Below are 18,487 nucleotides of genomic sequence, written 5' to 3' on the forward strand. Positions count from 1 at the left end.
TGACGCTGTTTTAAAGTGAAAAGTTGGTCACACCAAATATTGATTGGATCTAGATTTTTTGTTTGTTCATTCACTTGTATTTTGTTAATTGATTAAATAGATCATTAACATTTCTATTTTTGAAGCATTCTTACTTTACAGCATTTTTTCTACACATTTCTAAAAATTATTTTTATGTGTCTTTTATTTGCTCATTAATAATCTGATATACCTTTTGGTATTTTGTGTATAGTTGTTTTTTTGCTGTTGGGGTAAATTGTAGGATATTGATTTCAGAGGGGTTTCCTGATCCTTTGATTGTAGGAATGAGTGGTATATATGTGCTAATAAATTAGGACAAACGTAGGAAATTTAGGAAAAAAATTGGACATATCGGCAGTAATAACATGCTGATTGTGATGTCATGAAGATGACTTGAATTTCCACCATTAAGAGATCAGCATTGCTGGTCATTTATATTAAGTAAATTGGATATTCATTCTTCTTGATTGTGATGTCATGAAGATGACTTGAATTTCCACCAATCAGAGATCAGCATGTTTCAGGTCACCCAGATAGAACAGTCCATGAAACATGAGTCACGGCCACTGTGAGGTCATAATGCTGATTAGAATTTCCACCAATCAGAAAACAGAATTGCCCAGAAGAACCACCCAGGAGGTATGAGTCATCGCCACTGTGAGGTCATAATGCTGACCAATCACAGAGCAGCCATGCCCAGATTTTCCACCAATCACAGAGCAGGCACCCCCAGATTTTCCACCAATCAGAGATAAGCAGTGGGTATAAATAGCAGCCACACCCAGATTTTCCACCAATCAGAGATCAGCAGTGGGTATAAATAGCCGCTGCCGCCTGCCCGGCTTAGCCTTGCACTGGTTGGGTCTCTCTCTTTTTCTCTCTCTTGGTATCTCCCGGTATCTATCCCTCCCCTCTCTCTCTCTCTTTGACCCAACGGCCCTCTTAAGGGCTACCCCAAATGTGTAAAAGATAGAACCAATATTTGTGTTGTTTGTCCGTTTTATGAGCCTGTGATTAACCCCTTCCCACTCTTTGCTATATATATATATATATATATATATATATATATATATATATATATATATTTATTATGTGCAGGTGGGCCTTAAAGGGATTTTCCAGGACAAACATTTTGATGGCTTATCCCCTGGTTAGCTCATTAATATCAGATTTGTGGTGGTCCGGCACACGGCACCTCCACTAATCAGCTGTTTGCAGCTTCGGCCGAGGTCAGATGTAAACAGTGTTGAGGAGCTGAAAAATCACTGATCTGTTCACTCTGTAGTGGCCGCTCCCTGGTGCTGCAGATCAGCTCCTATTACATGAATATTAGCTGATCTGCAGGACCCACAGTACAGTGAATGGAGCTGTGATGTTCAATCTTCACACTATTTACACTTGAGCGCTGCAATCAGCTGATGGGTAGAGCCGGTGCCGCGTGTCGGAGCCCCACCGATCTGATATTGATAACCCATCCCCAGGATAAATCATCATTATTATACTACTCATACATGAAGAAAGCGAGGTGGCACACCGATTTAATAAAATCTTCTTTTATTCCATTTCCATTAAAAATACAGGGAAGCGGCGCCTTTTGCGGACGACGGCCGTTTCGCGTGTCTATCACGCTTCTACGGGTCGAGGCATATGGTCATGGGGGTGTGCAGGGGTTAAAATACTCCCGACCCCACCCCCTGCACCAAACAGCCATACAAAATGTTACAACAAAAAATACATTAAAAACAACCACCCAGGAGGTATGAGTCATCGCCACTGTGAGGTCATAATGCTGACCAATCACAGAGCAGCCACACCCAGTTTTTCCACCAATCAAAGCAGCCATACCCAGATTTTCCACCAATCAGAGATCAGCAGTGGGTATAAATAGCCGCTGCCGCCTGCCCGGCTTAGCCTTGCACTGGTTGGGTCTCTCTTTTTTCCCTCTCTTGGTATCTCCCGGTATCTCTCCCTTCCCTCTCTCTTCTCTCCCTCCCCTCTCTCTTCTCTCTCTCTCTTTGACCCAATGGCCCTCTTAAGGGCTACCCCAAATGTGTAAAAGATAGAACCAATATTTGTGTTGTTTGTCCGTTTTATGGATGGAGCGAGACATGATGTCCCAGATGTGTCCCGGATTCAGGTCTGGGGAACGGGCGGGCCAGTCCATAGCTTCAATGCCTTCATCTTGCAGGAACTGCTGACACACTCCAGCCACATGAGGTCTGGCATTGTCCGGCATTAGGAGGAACCCAGGGCCAACCGCACCCGCATATGGTCTCACAAGGGGTCTGAGGATCTCATATCGGTACCTAATGGCAGTCAGGCTACCTCTGCCGAGCACAAGGAGGGCTGTGCGGCCATCCAAAGAAATGCCACAGAACACCAGGATTGGCAAAGTCGCCACTGGCGCCCTGTGCTCTTCACAGATGAAAGCAGGTTCACACTGAGCACATGTAACAGATGTGACAGAGTCTGGAGACGCCGTGGAGAGCGATCTGCTGCCTGCAACATCCGTCAGCATGACCGGTTTGGTAGTGGGTCAGTAATGGTGTGGGGTGGCATTTGTTTGGAGGGCCGCACAGTTCCCTTTATTTTTTGAGCAGTGCATATACATATATAAAATGTTCCTCCCCCACCATGTGACATACTGCATACCTCATAGGGACAGCAGTCAGGAAGCACCAGTAGTACCAGCAGCTCCCACAGTACAATGCAAATGTAGCATTCTCAGCGTGTACTGACCAATGCTGTCCACCAGGTGGCATCAGCAGGAAATTACAGGGATGAGACAAGCACTGCATGACAGCCCCGCCCCAATCTGCCCTATACCAGACACGCCCCCTACCAACGCCCCACCCCTGCTGCCATGACAACCGAATTGTTTAATGGCAGAATGAGACCTTATATGAGCAAAGAAGTAGCGGCCGGAGAGCGGGGTCCGCACAGGTGAGCGCCCCCATAACACAGTGTATGTACTGCACGTCAGCTCTATGGCAGACTGTCACCTGTGCTGGATCCAGTACGTGTTACACTTATATCTGTACAGAGACACAGAGGACGCAGCGGGGCCCTGTTGCTATATATTTGTGTGTGTGTATATATACAGTATATATATATGTGTGTGTATATACAGTATATATATATATATATGTGTGTGTCTATATACAATATATATATGTGTGTGTCTATATACAGTATATACTGTATATGTGTGTGTGTATATACAGTATATATATATGTGTGTGTCTATATACAGTATATATGTGTGTGTGTCTATATACAGTATATATATATGTGTGTGTGTGTATATATACACAATATATATATGTGTTGTGTATATATACAATATATATATATATATATATGTGTGTGTGTGTGTATATATATATATATATATATATATATATATATATATATATGTGTGTGTATATATACAGTATATATATGTGTGTGTATATACAGTACAGAAAAAAGTTTGGACACACCTTCTCATTTAAAGATTTTTCTGGATTTTCATGACTTTGAAAATTGTACATTCACACTGAAGGCATCAAAACTATGAATTAACACATGTGGAATTATATACTTAACAAAAAAGTGTGAAACAACTGAAAATATGTCTTATATTCTAGGTTCTTCAGAGTAGCCACCTTTTGGTTTGATGACTGCTTTGTGAGCACTACAACCCCCACAATCTATGCTCACTGCCCTGAGGCTACACTCCTCCCGTGGGGAGTTGTACTATTCCCTGCTGCACCCACAACACCAGCCTCAGCGGTATGCTCTGCAGCGGCGGTTCACTCTGACCGCAATCCACGGGTGGCGTAGTCGGACATTGCAAAACATATAGAAGACTGCCACTGGTCTGACCACCCTGAGCAACGGGATCGGGTTGCCACTACTACCCCCCATCACCGCGCAGAAGCCCAGTTCCGAGTGCCCCACGGCCCAGGGGGCGAGTCATATATACTTATCAAATGCTCAGACACAGTTTTCAATTGGGTGTATATGAAAAAAAGGAGGTTCACAGTGGCACCCTTCACTCAATTGTGCCCAAGCTGGCCGTCTAGCTCTGGCCATGGCCCTGGACCGAGAGAGTGCAGAGGCAGCTATATGCTCCTATTACAGGCATACCTGAATATAACAAGGTTCATACGGGTTTTGTGGGTCTGGTTGTATTCATCCAGACATCTCTCCACAACATCGTTGAACTGCTGCACACTTGGTATCTCGGCATACAAACGTTCATCGCCTTCGAGATCAGGATTCATCTAGTCGCCAAACAGCAAGTTTCTAATATCTTCCTCCTCGAGCTGCAAAAAAAACTCCACAATTATATAACCAATTATTATAGAACATCAAATATCATAGCTTGCGCAATTAGAGCAAACATATTTTACACTACATCTTACATTGCATTTCCCAATCCTACCAAGATTCTGCCGGTCCGAAACTAACAGCGTCACAGATGGTTATGAGGCTATGCTAGTTCAAGTTAGGACAGTCGGCCCGGGACCTGCACCAATAACACGACCGACCGTAGAATACGTCCGCTATATAGACGTCTGACTCTAGCCAAGTCAGTATTTCACTACTTACAGGTTTGTTTTCTTGTTTTAGGTTCTCAAAGACAGAATCAAGACTTTCTTTGAAATGATCTTTCACCACATCTTTCAATAGTTTGTATAGCCAGGATCGGTCCTGGTCGTCGACTAAGCGGTCATAAAACACCTGCAGAACTTCATGGACAAAGTCGCACCATGACACGTTTATTTTTCGTTGACTCTTTCTTGATCAGTAAGCATCCCTGCACCACTCGAGAGAAATCCTGCAGATTAAATGTATAATGGAATTTAGCCGGGGTGGGTAATAGGTTCTCCATGGCTTTCTTGTACACCTAGAATTTAGATCTAAAACTATGAGTGAAGTTAAACTTAAGAATTTGTATAAGCAATCAAAATCAGATTGGTTGGGGTCTGAATTCAGGTACCCCCACCAATCAGCTGAACGGACGGTGGATCTGGCGCTGCATTCATGTACTGACAGTGGTTCTAGCGCTGCATTCATGTACTGACGGTGGTTCTGGCGCTGCATTCATGTACTGATGGTGGTTCTGGAACTGCATTAATGTACTGACGGTGGTTCTTTCCGTACATTCATGTACTGACAGTGGTTCTGGCGCTGCATTCATCTACTGACGGTGGTTTTGGCACTGCATTCATGTACTGACGGTGGTCCTGGAGCGGCCTTCATGAACTAATGATGGTTCTGGTGCTGCACTCGTGCTGATGGTGGTTCAGATGTTTTACACATGTAGCAATCCATAAAATGCTTCATAGCTATGTTAAAACTTAAAAATCCTCAAAACGTAGAGAGTTGGAGGGGCTGCAGCACCACAAGAATATTCTTTTTAAAGTGGCACTGTATGGGTCACAGAATCAAATGATATATAAAAAATGTAGTATTTCTCACCTACATGGTGCCGTTAACTATTTGGTTCCCAACAGTAAAAAATTTGGGAGAAAACTCATTGTTTCGTAGATAGAAGGCCACCACGGCGGAGAAGATGCGGACCATGGTCTCATCACTGAAGACGTTTATAGTGCAGATATTAAAATGACGTAAAAATCGAGGTGTAACTGCGTTTCTTCCGCCACCGGGGGGACCCATTGCTGCAGTCAGCAGTACATCAACCAATGAGATTTTGGAGGTGTCCTTTAAGTCATACCTAAAAGGTGAGAAAAGTTATATATATAAGAGTGTGCAAAGCAGTCATCAAACCAAAAGGTGGCTACTTTGAAGAACCTAGAATATAAGACATATTTTCAGTTGTTTCACACTTTTTTGTTAAGTATATAATTCCACATGTGTTAATTCATAGTTTTGATGCCTTCAGTGTGAATGTACAATTTTCATAGTCATGAAAATACAGAAAAATCTTTAAATGAGAAGGGGTGTCCAAACTTTTGGTCTGTACTGTATATATATATACATACATACACACGCTGCATATATACGTATAGTGGAAAATATAAAAGAAAATAACTTACAAATAAAAAACTAATTTTTTTTGCGAATATTACCAATTCCCGTGGTCTAATAACTGCTGCAGGAGCTCGATAGGTGGCTGTGCTCCATATTTTTCTAATGCCGGCATGTTCATATCATCCACAAATATGACGCATTTCTTCCCCATCTGAGGTCGTACACGCCTTTCCGTCTTTTGTCCAGTCTGTCCATGATGATATTCTAGAATAAGATGCAAACTATGTGTCGGAAGATTCAATAGGTTGACCACTACTGCGGTGTCTCATTTTCAGGTAGAAAACATCACATGACCGCTGAAGCCAAATCAGCGACTATTGATTGGCTGCAGAATTGATGTTTCATTCGACCTAGAAGAACTAGTCTTCTAGCTCTCTTTTCTGGCTCAGAAAGAAAGTCACCACTGCAGGCGATCATCTGACACTGGTTGGCTTCATTGACATCTCCTGGTCGAAAAGGAAGTGAAGAGACCGATGGGGACACAGGCGGCAGCGTGGAGAAGCGACAGGGTATTTTTTTTGTTTTAAGACACACATGGGTCCATCAACCCATTTAAATGTATGTCTGACCATCTAATACACAGATCTTCAGGGTCTGCGAGAGAGACCTCTGTTGTTTGTGGGTCTCCTCTGTGGCTCATAGCAGGGGGTCCTAAGTGGCGTATCCCCCCCAATGACATCTATATATCCTAATGAAGCAACCTCTTTAATTTGTCAGAAGGCAGGGTGATAAAAAGAAGACAAACCTGAATCTGATTGGCACTGGTGCGAGCAGAAAAGTTGATGAAGAAGGGAAAGAATTTTTCTTTGTCCAGATTGTTCATCAGTTTGTCTTTGACGTAAATAGATTTCCCTGTCCCCGTCGGTCCCACAAATAAGAGTGGTCTGCGAAAAAAGGAAAGTAGTTTGTAGGACAACCATAAAATCAAACATTTTACAGTGTTGAGAATAAAACTACTAATTTAGGCCCGAATTCATATGTCCGATAAACACCATCCATGTACGGACCAAGATCTCCGGACCCAAACTCGCCAGCCTCATGGATGTCTATGAGGCTGTCAATTTCAGGTCAGGGGTCCCGCGGCCCGTCCGTCCATCGTGATATGTGTTTCCCGTCCTTAAGTAACTAGCAAACTATTTTCATTTATACAAACTGTGTTTGGTACAGACATAAAACAGACAGGTGTGAATGGCGGCCAGTTTTCTGTGTATAGACCAATAGGGTTTCCTAATTCGACTCCACTATCCGAATGGTTTTCCCATACAATAAGTAATTGTGATGGCAAAATGGATAATTGTCAACAAGGTTTCCTAATAAGAGTCATTTTGTTACTCTTACTTGGTGTTTTTGATGCACATATCCATGAGGAAGGTGTATCTGACAGTATCCATAGTTGGCACAATGATATCTTGGATTTTGGTGCTTTTGTCCCACGTGGCTGTGCCTTTAATAAACTCATTCCAGTGAACCCAGCGCCCTCGGCCTTTTAACTTCAAAGAAAAAAAAAGTAGTTACAACTTTGATAAACCATATTCGGACACATTTGATGTAGGGATAAGAGAGCACTGACACATTACATAAGTTTGACATTTAGGTCCTGTTCACACTGCGTTTATGCAGCATGTCTATTACTTTGCCAGAGGATCTGACGGAATCCACTTAGGTCATTGGACTCCATGTCTCCTTCTGAATTCAGTTTTTCGGGGATTCAATCAGAACCTCTGGCAGAGTCATAGATATACGGCATAAACACAGTGTGAACATGTCCTAAGAGACCTAAGATAATAACCCAAAGGCCAAAGTTATAAGTTGCTGAGCATTAGGCTTGATTTCCATGAAGAAATCCCTTTACCTCGTACATGTAGTCATAGACCAGGCCTTTATCGTCCAAAGGACATTCCCATTTCCCCACGGAGGACAGGAAAGGGCTCTGATCGATCTTTCCTGTGACAATTTCTTTGAAAAAAAGCATCAAACTTCACTCGGCTGTCGGTGTCACAACAGCCGCCAATGGACCAAACCAGGGAGAAAGCAAAACTGGCCTAAAAGAGAAGAAAAGGGATACAATATACAGCGGGCGAAATAAGTATTGAACACGTCACCAATTTTCTAAGTAAATATATTTCTAAAGGTACTATTGACATGCAATTCTCAGCAGACGTCAGGAACCTGCCTCTAACAATCGCGGATGACGTGGCCGGGCTTCAAAGGAGACCGTGATTTTTGCTATATGCAGCAATGGTGTAGCATTGCTGTATATAGCACAAGCGATCAGACGATCGCAGCTTTAAGTTCCCTAAGGGGGCTAATAAATACAGAGAAAAGTTACAAAAAATGTTTTAAAAAGTATGAAAAAAAACAAAAAAAAACCCCATAAAACTTGAAATGGGTTTTTTCCCCCAGTAAAAACAGAGAAAATAAGTTTTACAAAAAATACACATATGTGGTATCGCCGCATTCAGAAAAGTCCAATCTATCAAAATATAAAAATAATTAACCCGATCAGTAAACGGCGTAACGAGAAAAAAAATCAAGAACGACAAAATTATGTTTTTCTGGTTGATGCAGTATCACAAAAAATGCTGTAAGAAGCGATAAAAATGTAATATCTATCGCAATATGGTATCAACAAAAACATTGTCTCGTACCACAAAAAATAAGCTCTCAAACAGCTCCATCGACTAAAAAATGAAAACGTCACGGGTCTCGGAAAATGGTGACACAACCCAAAAAAATGTTTTTTCCCAAACCTCTAATTTTTTTTTTCACTACCAATCTAATAAAAAAACTGGACATGTTTGGTATCGGTGTAATCGTACTGAGGAGTGAATCATATTGCTAAGTAATTTTACCACACAATGTACACCGTAAAAACAATTCCCAAAAAATAATGTCAGAATTGTGATATTTTCACAATTTCTCTCCACTTGGAATTATTTCCCCGTTTTCCAGGAGCATAGGAAAGCACTGTCTATACCTGCAGGTGGATCAGCCACACTGTGTATGGGATCGGCAGATCTTCCACTTACCAGGATCCAGATACGAATGTTCTTATTATTCGGATCCTCTCTCACCACATCAAAAATCAGCATCTCCAATAATGGTGTGAGTGATATTACCACATTGCCATTGCTGGTTGTCACCAGATCCTATGAGGAAAGACATTAGGACACTGAGGGTAAATCTAGACTACAAACTTGCGCAATGCTCCTACAATTGAGAGGACACATGGCGCCCACCTTGCACTGCTTTCGGAGGAATCGAAGGGAAGGTTGGACGAGCCACTTAAAGAGTTCCTCTAGAAGAGCGAGGTGGTCCTTAGTCTTCAGTGCATCGGGAAGGGTGCTGAGCCAGGACCTCACCAGGGGCGCCCAGCCCAGTTGTTGGGGTTCCAGATAAATCATACCGCAGCGGCTAACAGTGGCGGGCTGGAGAGAGAGATATACTAAGTAGGGTTGCCCTAAGACACAAGCCCATCCAGTTATCTAATTATCTCGCTGGGTGGATGAAAAACAGTCTACAAAGTCGTTTCCAAGTGTCCTGACGTTTCCATCATCCATAGATTACATAGACATCCATTTATTTGAGTAGAAGCTATGTAACATTACATTTTCCCTACATTCAGTGCTGGTGTCAGGAACTGGATCCTCACCATTTAAATGATTGTTGTAGTAGCACCAGAATGAAAGGGACTGACAATCCCTTTAATTATAGCGACTAAAGTGAATGTAGAGATGACTGTCAGTAGCGTAACTAGAGTCCGATGGGCCCCCATTGCAACATTTGGACCCCCTGCATGTTGGTCAGATGTATGGGCCCTTGTAGTGTTCTAAATCCTATAAGGATATACGTGTTGCACCTCCTACCCCATTATGTAGTAATATCCCCCATATTGGGCTCCTTCCTGGTATATATGTCCCCTGTTCTGGCCCTATCCTGGTATATATATCCCCCATCCTAGTGTACATGTCCCTTATCCTGGGCCCCACCTTGATATATATATCCCCCATCCTGGTATATATGTCCCTTATCCTGGGCCCCACCTTGATACATATATCCCCCATCCTGGTATATTTTTCCCCCATTCTGGTATATATATCCCCCATCCTAGTATATATATCCCCCATCCTGGTATATATATCCCCCATCCTAGTATATATATTCCCCATCCTGGTATATATATATATCCCCATCCTAGTATATATATCCCCCATCCTGGTATATGTCCCCCATTCTGCCGTTGTACTTTAATGCATAGAAAAAAAATAAATGATTCTGCTCTCTTTTCCTCCGCTCCCCCGCTGTGCGCCATCCTCTTCTGAAGCCAGCATCTGACTTCAGAGTGCAAGCTTCGGGAGCATATGATGTCACTGTCATGCACCCTCAGTCACGTGCACGCCGACATCAGCTGCTGGCTTCTGATTGGCCGGCAGCGTGCATTGTCGTGCACAGACCCAACGGGTCTCTGCGCCTCAATACACTTCGTCTGAATGTGCGTTCGGGGGTGCACATGCAGTTGAAGTTTGCGCTGTCGGCGGGCCCCTCACCTGCACAGGCCCAGTCGCGACCTCTGCAACCGCGATCATTACACCCCTGATGACTGTGTATGTAGGACTTCCAAATCGGTGAATGGAAGAGTTGCTCGTGCTGCCAAACTCTCCTTTCACAGCGGCACAAGATGGGGCCTCATATTCGAGAAAAGTTTGGGTGGGTGCCAGAGGAGAGACCCTCATCTATCAGACAATTATGGCCATTTTGTGGATATGCTTTAAAAGATGAGAATACCTCTAAAAGTCAACCCTATAACTAAATCTGATTAGTTAGCATTAGATCCCCCGATGTACAAGTATATGGGAACTCCTCTCTTATACGATGAGTGAAAACCTACTGACGCCTGGGAAAGGTCCATTGTTTCAAAAATCAGACTCATCTGAGGTGACATCTGAATGATCTCCCCACTCATCAAGCAACGCTAAAAATAACAGGACATATTTAAAACAATATTAAATGTTGAACAAATGAATAATAACTTAATCCACGGAGTCTGATCAGTAACCTCATAAAGGATCATTGTAAGCTTTAGTGGAGAAAGTACAATCATTATGTGCACAAATTAATATCTGAAAAAAGTGCAAAAATCTAGTAGCTGATTTATAATTGGAAGATGATCCTGCAATGAATATCTTTTAAAGCGTCTCTCTCCACATACAATACATAAGTCCTCTACTAAAGGCTTATTTCCATCTTCATGAATGGATATTGTCGGATAGTGTTAGGAAATACAAACAGTTTTTGCAATTTACTGCTAATTAAAGATATATAAAGATGCCATAAAATCTAATGTTTTCTATTCTCCATCATGGCTGTAGATATACATGGAGGATAACTTTTTGTATCACTTTTTGTTATGCTACATGGTGATGAAAACAGAAAAGGATATAAATAAAAAAAAAAAAGTTTTCACAAAGTAAAATAGAGAGTTACCTTTTTATTATCATCTAGGACGGTGTTCATACTTTCTATCCCTAGCGTATCAATAGGTCCATCAAAGATAACCCATTTTCTTTCCGGGGTCTCAGATAACGCAAACTCCCGGAAAGTATTAGCGACTATCCCATCGGTCCACTGCAAATGAAGAGAGGCATCAATAAAATTGCTCTTCCCATAAAATCCAGTACAATCCCACAATTGAACGGATTATTAAAGGGAATGCCTGGGATTATGATATTGATGATGCACATGTATTGACTACACGTGGCCCCTATTGAAGTGAACGTGGCGGCACCGGGAGAGACCGCAAGTAAGTGATTTGCATATACGCGGTCACATGCCAACTAGAAGTGCATGACCTCACTCAAAGCAAGTGTATTGAGTGAGGCCAGACACAGTCTATTCAGAATGTGGCTGGAAGTATGCAAATTTATGCTAATTTCTGGCATAAATAATACAATTTGTTGCTTCTGTGGCACCCCAGGGGTCTGGTTTCCACAGTAACAGCAATGTTATGTCTGAGAGCAGGTGGGAGGTCTCTTGGTCAGGAATCCTATGCATGCCACACCTCCTGCCCAGTCCTGGGAGGGGAAGAACTTCCCCTATATAAACCTAGGGCTGAGGCAGGGTTAGTGAGTAGAGAAGAAGTAGAGACAGAGAAGCAGATATAGGAAAAGAACATCAGGAGCTCTGTGGGAGCAGTGCTACAAGGAGTCAGGGGCTGGCAGCTGCAGAGCTCGCCCTGACTGAGAAGCTATCACCGGACCCGGAGTCCGAGGCTGTGGGGACTAACTCCTATCCAGCAGCAGAAACCGACCGGCAGGGGATTTCAGGTCCTCTGGCCAAGAAACCCGAAGGCACGGTCACACGCGTGGGACCAGCACCGCCGTCGTGGAGCGGAAGCTACTAGAAGGCCCCGAGTCACCGGCCATACGGGTGAGCACCACACGGTACACTCAGGGACGTGGGCTACTTATACCCGCCTCTAGCAAGGTAGCCAGAAGAGTACAGTTAGTTTGGGAGGCCTACAACTCCGCCTGGCCAGGGGAGATCCCATCTGCTCAAGGACTGACCAGGACCCAATCGCTAGCCAGTACTCCGGGAGGGTCTATCTTTGTCACCAGTAAAGACCCTGAACTACACCGTACCGTCTCCGAGTGGTTCCTGCTACCCCCATCATCCACGTCGGCTGCCCTGAGGCCATACCCCTCCCGTTGGGGGTGATACTATCACGCTGCACAATCCTACCACCGGCCTCAGCGGTCTGCCCTGCAGCGGCAGCTCCTTCGCTGCATTCAACGGGTGGCGTAGTCGTCCAACATCTACCGCTAATACAGCGCCACTTAGTCTGACTCCCTGGGCACGGACCGGGTCACCGCCACGAGACTACAACCCTCAACAGATCCGGCTCCGGGTAAGCTCCCGCGTGCGCAACGCTGCGCGACACAGGCCCAGGGGTGCGTCAACTTTTGGCGTAGTCGGCAGGATTTCGTGCCCGCAACCACCGGGTACTGCGTGCCTGAAAAAGACTGTTCAAACTTACCTGTGGTGAAGATTCCCGCCATCCGGCGCCATCTTCCGCTTCCTTCCCGCCATCGGTGGAGTTTTCCCGCCATTGGACGCCATCTTGAGGACGCCGCGCGGGAAGAAGAGGGGCGTGGACTCCGAAAGCGCGCGAGAACTGAAGCCCCGCCTCACGTCCGGACGTTGCGTAAGGTCCTGGAAGGAGCCCAGCCGACGCCGACGTCACAGGAGTGCGACGGAAGGTCCTCAACCCTGACGATCCACTGCGGAGCCGCGGCCTACGGAAGAGGATCATCGCAAGGTAGGCCACGGTCCACTAGGGGGGAGAAGGATGTCGGATACGGAGGAGAGCTTCACCGCTTCAACCCCCGCCAGCGCCACCGCTGTTGCGGTCATGCCTTTCACCATGCCCTATATCCCGGGGGCAGCCTGGCTACCCCAGTACTCAGGGGAGTCACATACCCTGCATGACTTTAGAGAAAAGCTGGATAGCCTCTTCCAGGTGTATCCCCTCACAGAGGAGCAAAAAGTGAGCATCCTGGTGGCCCAATTAACCGGGGCAGCCCAAAGGGAGGTAAAGTCCTGGCCACCTGGGAGGAGGACTGTCGCAGAGATACTAACCCGGCTGAGGGACACCTTTGATACCCGCACCTCAGCCGAGATCAAGCTTAGATTCTACGGGTGCAAACAGCGGGCACATGAGAGTATAAGGGACTATGCCCTGAACCTACAAGAGGCCCTGAGAGCCATTAAGCAGACCGACCCTGACGGCGTGGGAGACGAGGACAGGCTGTTGACTGAACAATTTATAGAGGGTTTATATTGCAATACCCACCGAACCCAGTTGCGAGCAATGGCCTTACAGGATCCTCATCTGGGATTTGCACAGTTCAAGGACAGAGCCATCCGGGTGCTCCGAGAACCGGCACCAGGTGGCGTTGTGACCCACAGACGCCCCACTACCACTTACCACCAGGAGGCGGCGCCCTTGTCGGCAGGGCCTGTGGGAGCTGATGCGCAGGCTTTGAACAATGACCCGGCTCCAGACCTGCACCATCAGGTCCAAGAGCTAGCTAAAAGCGTTGCCGCGCTAACCCGAACTGTGCAGTCTTTACAGGTTTCCACTCCAGGGAAGATCCAGCTGGCATCCGGACCGGAGGACATCCCGTGGCGTCGACCAAGGAGGACCCCACCGGCCAGAGGAAGACCCAGCGACCGATACAACGAGGACGGACAACCCATCTGCCGCCGCTGCAATCAACCCGGACATATGGCAAGGTACTGTCCTTTAAACTGGCACAACCTGGGGTAGAGGGCCAACCCCCAGGAAAAAGATCATCAGGCCCATCGAACTGGCGCGACAAATATGTGGGAGAAATATGTGGGAGGACGTCCAGTCTTGCCTGTGGTACTGGATGGCATCCCTATGAGTGCCCTACTGGACACCAGGTCACAGGTTACCACTATCCCGTACGTGCTCTTCAAGCAGTACTGGAATGACTCGGATATCACCCGCTACCCTGACGACGACTTGAGTATCATCGCCAGCAATGGTCAGCCCGTGCCACAGATTGGATTTAAAGAGGTGACCATTAAAATCGGTAGAGTCGAACTGGCGGCACAGGGACTGATCATTGTAGACATTGACAAACACGAGAGTCACCCAAAGATAACTCTAGGAACTAATGTAATTGAAAATTGTCTTGCAGAGGTGATTTTCCTTTTACAGCAGATTGCCAAGAACGCCAGCTCCGGCCAGCAGCGAGTGCTCCAGAAAGAGATCCGGGCACTGATGCGACGGCAACAGATAGAACTCTCCGGTGGTGAGATTGGTAGCGTAAGAATGTGTGACCCTTTCCCTATTGCCATGCCCCCGAAAAGTGAAATGATGATTTGGTGCCGGGCAGCTATTGGACTGAGAGGTAGAGATTACCAGGCAATGGTAGAACCAGTTTACTCAGACAGTAGGCCCACCATTTTGACAGCACGGGGGGTGGTCAATGTACGCCATGGGAGGGTGCCCGTTCGCATAATAAATATCGGGAAGAGGGAAGTGTACCTGCCCCAGTATGCCACGCTAGCCAAATTGTATACCATCAATCAAAATTCCATACAGTCCGTAGAACCCTTGCCTCCATCTTCCCCGGAGGAAGGTAACGGCTCTAAGGAAACAATGGAGGACTGGTGTCAGCAACTACATTTGGGTACTGACTCCACTCCCTCACACCAGAAACAGGGAGTCTATCGGGTGGTTCAAGAGTACGAGAGAGTGTTTAGTAAACACCCGTTAGACTTCGGGCGAGTCAAGGGGGTAGAACACCACATCCCCACGGGAGACCATCTTCCCATAAAAGAGAGGTATCGACCCGTACCCCCTGCACACTACCAACACGCCAAGGGGATGCTTAGGGACATGAAGGAGGCTGGGGTGATCAGGGATAGCTGTAGCCCCTGGGCAGCTCCACTAGTCTTAGTCAAAAAGAAAGACAACACCATGAGGATGTGTGTAGATTACCGGAAAATCAACCGTATCACACACAAGGATGCGTACCCCTTACCAAGGATAGAGGAGTCTTTGGCTGCTTTAAGATCTGCTAACTTCTTCTCTACCTTGGATCTCACTAGCGGGTACTGGCAGGTTCCTGTAGCAGAGGCGGACCGGGAGAAGACCGCATTCACCACCCCGATGGGACTTAGCGAGTTTACCTGCATGCCGTTCGGACTCTGCAACGCACCGGGAACCTTCCAACGATTAATGGAGTGCTGTCTGGGCCACAGAAACTTCGAGACGGTCCTGTTGTACCTGGACGATGTCATCGTATATTCCAAGACTTATGAGGACCACCTGAAACACCTGGCGGAAGTGTTCGAAGCTCTGGCAAGCTACGGCTTAAAGGTAAAACCCTCCAAGTGTCACCTCCTGAAACCAAAGGTGCAGTACCTGGGACACGTGGTGAGCGCTGACGGAGTGGCTCCCGACCCTGATAAGATCACCGCAATTAAGGAATGGCCAAGTCCCTCCAGTGTAAAGGAAGTGCGGCAGTTCCTCGGGTTGGTAGGCTATTACCGAAGATTCATCCCCGTTTTCACCAAAAAGGCAGCTCCTATGCAGGACCTCCTGATAGACCAGTCCCGGAAGGCCAAGAACCAGAAGCCGCCCTTCAAATGGGAGAAGTTAGAAGAAGAGTCCTTCCGCCAGCTGAAGATGGCCCTCACGGGGGATGAAATCCTGGCGTACCCTGATTACAGCCAGCCCTTTATCCTCTACACCGACGCAAGTAACATCGGGCTAGGAGCCGTACTGTCCCAGATCCAGCAGGGGAAAGAACGAGTAATTGCTTACGCCAGCCGAAAACTGCGACCCACCGAAAGAAACCCTGAGAATTACAGCTCATTTAAGCTAGAGTTCCTGGCAGTGGTGTGGGCAGTCACCGAACGCTTTAAGCACTACCTCGCTTCTTCCCGGTTCACCGTGTACACGGATAACAACCCATTGACACACCTGGACACGGCAAGACTCGGTGCCCTAGAGCAGAGATGGATGGCCCGTCTGTCCAACTACGAGTTCACAATCAAATACCGGGCAGGACGCTCCAATACCAACGCGGACGCCCTGTCCAGGATGCCAAACCTACCGGACGTAGGAGAAGATCCAGAGGGACTGGAAGAAGTCGAACTCCCCGCGTTCCACCGTCATGGGACTATCCAGTATTCCCATCGGGTAAGGAGTAAGCAAGCCGCTACGTTTAACCCCTTGCCTCACTACAACTGGGAGGAAACGCAAGACAGTGACCCTGCCGTCCGACTGGTGAAGGAGATGCTGACTCGGCCAGAGGCTCGCCTTGACCCAGACGCTCCGGAAGAAGCCAAGCAACTGTGGGCTGAGAAGAGTCGACTGTTCCTTTACAAGGGGAAGTTGTGCCGCAGAATGGTTAACTCCCGGACGCATGAACTAATCTGGCAAGTAGTGGTGCCACGAAGAGACGCAGCCATGGTGATGGAGGCATACCACGATGGGGTTGGACACTTCGGATGGAAGAAGCTGGAGTTCCTGCTGCGCGGGCGGTTCCACTGGGTAGGCATGAGGGGAACCATCGAGAGGTGGTGCAGAGACTGTGGCCCGTGCAACCTAAGAAGGAAGGACCGTGCCAGCCAGAAGACTCCCCTGCAGTCCATCGTCACCCGGCAGCCGTTGGAACTGGTAGCCTTGGATCATGTAAAACTGACCCCAAGCAGAAGTGGCTACGTCTACGCGTTAACCATTGTGGATCATTACTCCCGGTTCTTGGTTGTCGTCCCCGTTAAGGACTTAACGGCTCAAACAGCAGCTAGAGCCTTCCAGCAGCACTTCTGCCGTCCACACGGGTACCCGGACCAAGTGCTGACGGACCAGGGACCTGCCTTTGAAGCGGAGGTCTTCCAGGAATTCTGCAATCTGTATGGCTGCCGGAAGATAAGGACGACACCCTATCATCCGCAAACTAATGGACTTTGTGAGAAAATGAACCAGGTGGTAATGGATCTTCTGAAAACGTTGCCCCTGGAAGAACGCAGTCTGTGGCCTGAGAAGCTGCCCGATCTGGTGGACCTATACAACCACATCCTGGTAGGTTCCACCAACTGTACCCCGGCTTACCTAATGAGGGCGAGACCTGTTAAGTTACCTGTTGACCTGGAAATGGGAGTCCTGACACCCGAGGACACTTCACCAGAAGCAGACTGGGACACAGAGAGGCAGCAGCAGTACCGGAAAGTACAGGAGAGCGTGGAGCGAAGTCTCTGTCAGGCTAGGGAAAGACAAGAGAAAACTTACAACCAGTATGCTCCCGCTGTTCCCCTGGTACCCGGAGAGCAGGTCTTGAAGAGGAAAAGACGGCTCCACAAGTTAGACGACCAGTGGGAGAAGGACCCGTACACCGTACTGCCCTCAAGCCACGAGAACCCGAAAGTCTGTACCATCAGTAAAGACGGAGGGGAGACCATAGCCGTTGTATCCCGGGATCACCTGAAGAAGTGTCCTGAACAGCTACGGAACCCTGAAGAGGAACAAGAAGACCATCGACCCGTAGAGGAAAGGGAAGATATGGTTAGTACTGTGCTCGGAGACTTCCCTCGGTCTTGGACTCAAGTCAATGGTGCAGTTGTGGTACCCGTACTCACCTTCCTCCAACCAGCATCCCAAGCACCTACGGAGCAACAGGTAGAGCTGGAAGAACAGCCGGTCCAGGAGGCGGAAGACCCCATACCAGCAGACCAGGAGGATCAACCCTCTGCTTATAGTGAGCCTGCCATGCCCCTAGTGAGCCAAAGGGCCCGTAGACAGCTGCCCAGTTTACCCTTGACAGCTCCTACACCCTGTAGTCTAGGGCCAGACAGTCAGCTCCGTAGGTCCACTAGGGCCACTAGAGGC

General features: G+C 47.0%; 1 pseudogene; it reads right to left on the reverse strand.

The window, feature by feature from the left end:
- Window positions 1-3,727: 3,727 nt before the first annotated feature.
- The window catches only part of LOC141207018 (dynein axonemal heavy chain 12-like), a 74,413-nt pseudogene continuing 59,653 nt past the window's right edge, over window positions 3,728-18,487 (reverse strand).

This window comes from Phyllobates terribilis, unplaced genomic scaffold, assembly GCF_046119375.1.
Source record: "Phyllobates terribilis strain yellow unplaced genomic scaffold, ASM4611937v1 Scaffold_157__1_contigs__length_4398786, whole genome shotgun sequence".
NCBI lineage: Eukaryota > Metazoa > Chordata > Amphibia > Anura > Dendrobatidae > Phyllobates > Phyllobates terribilis.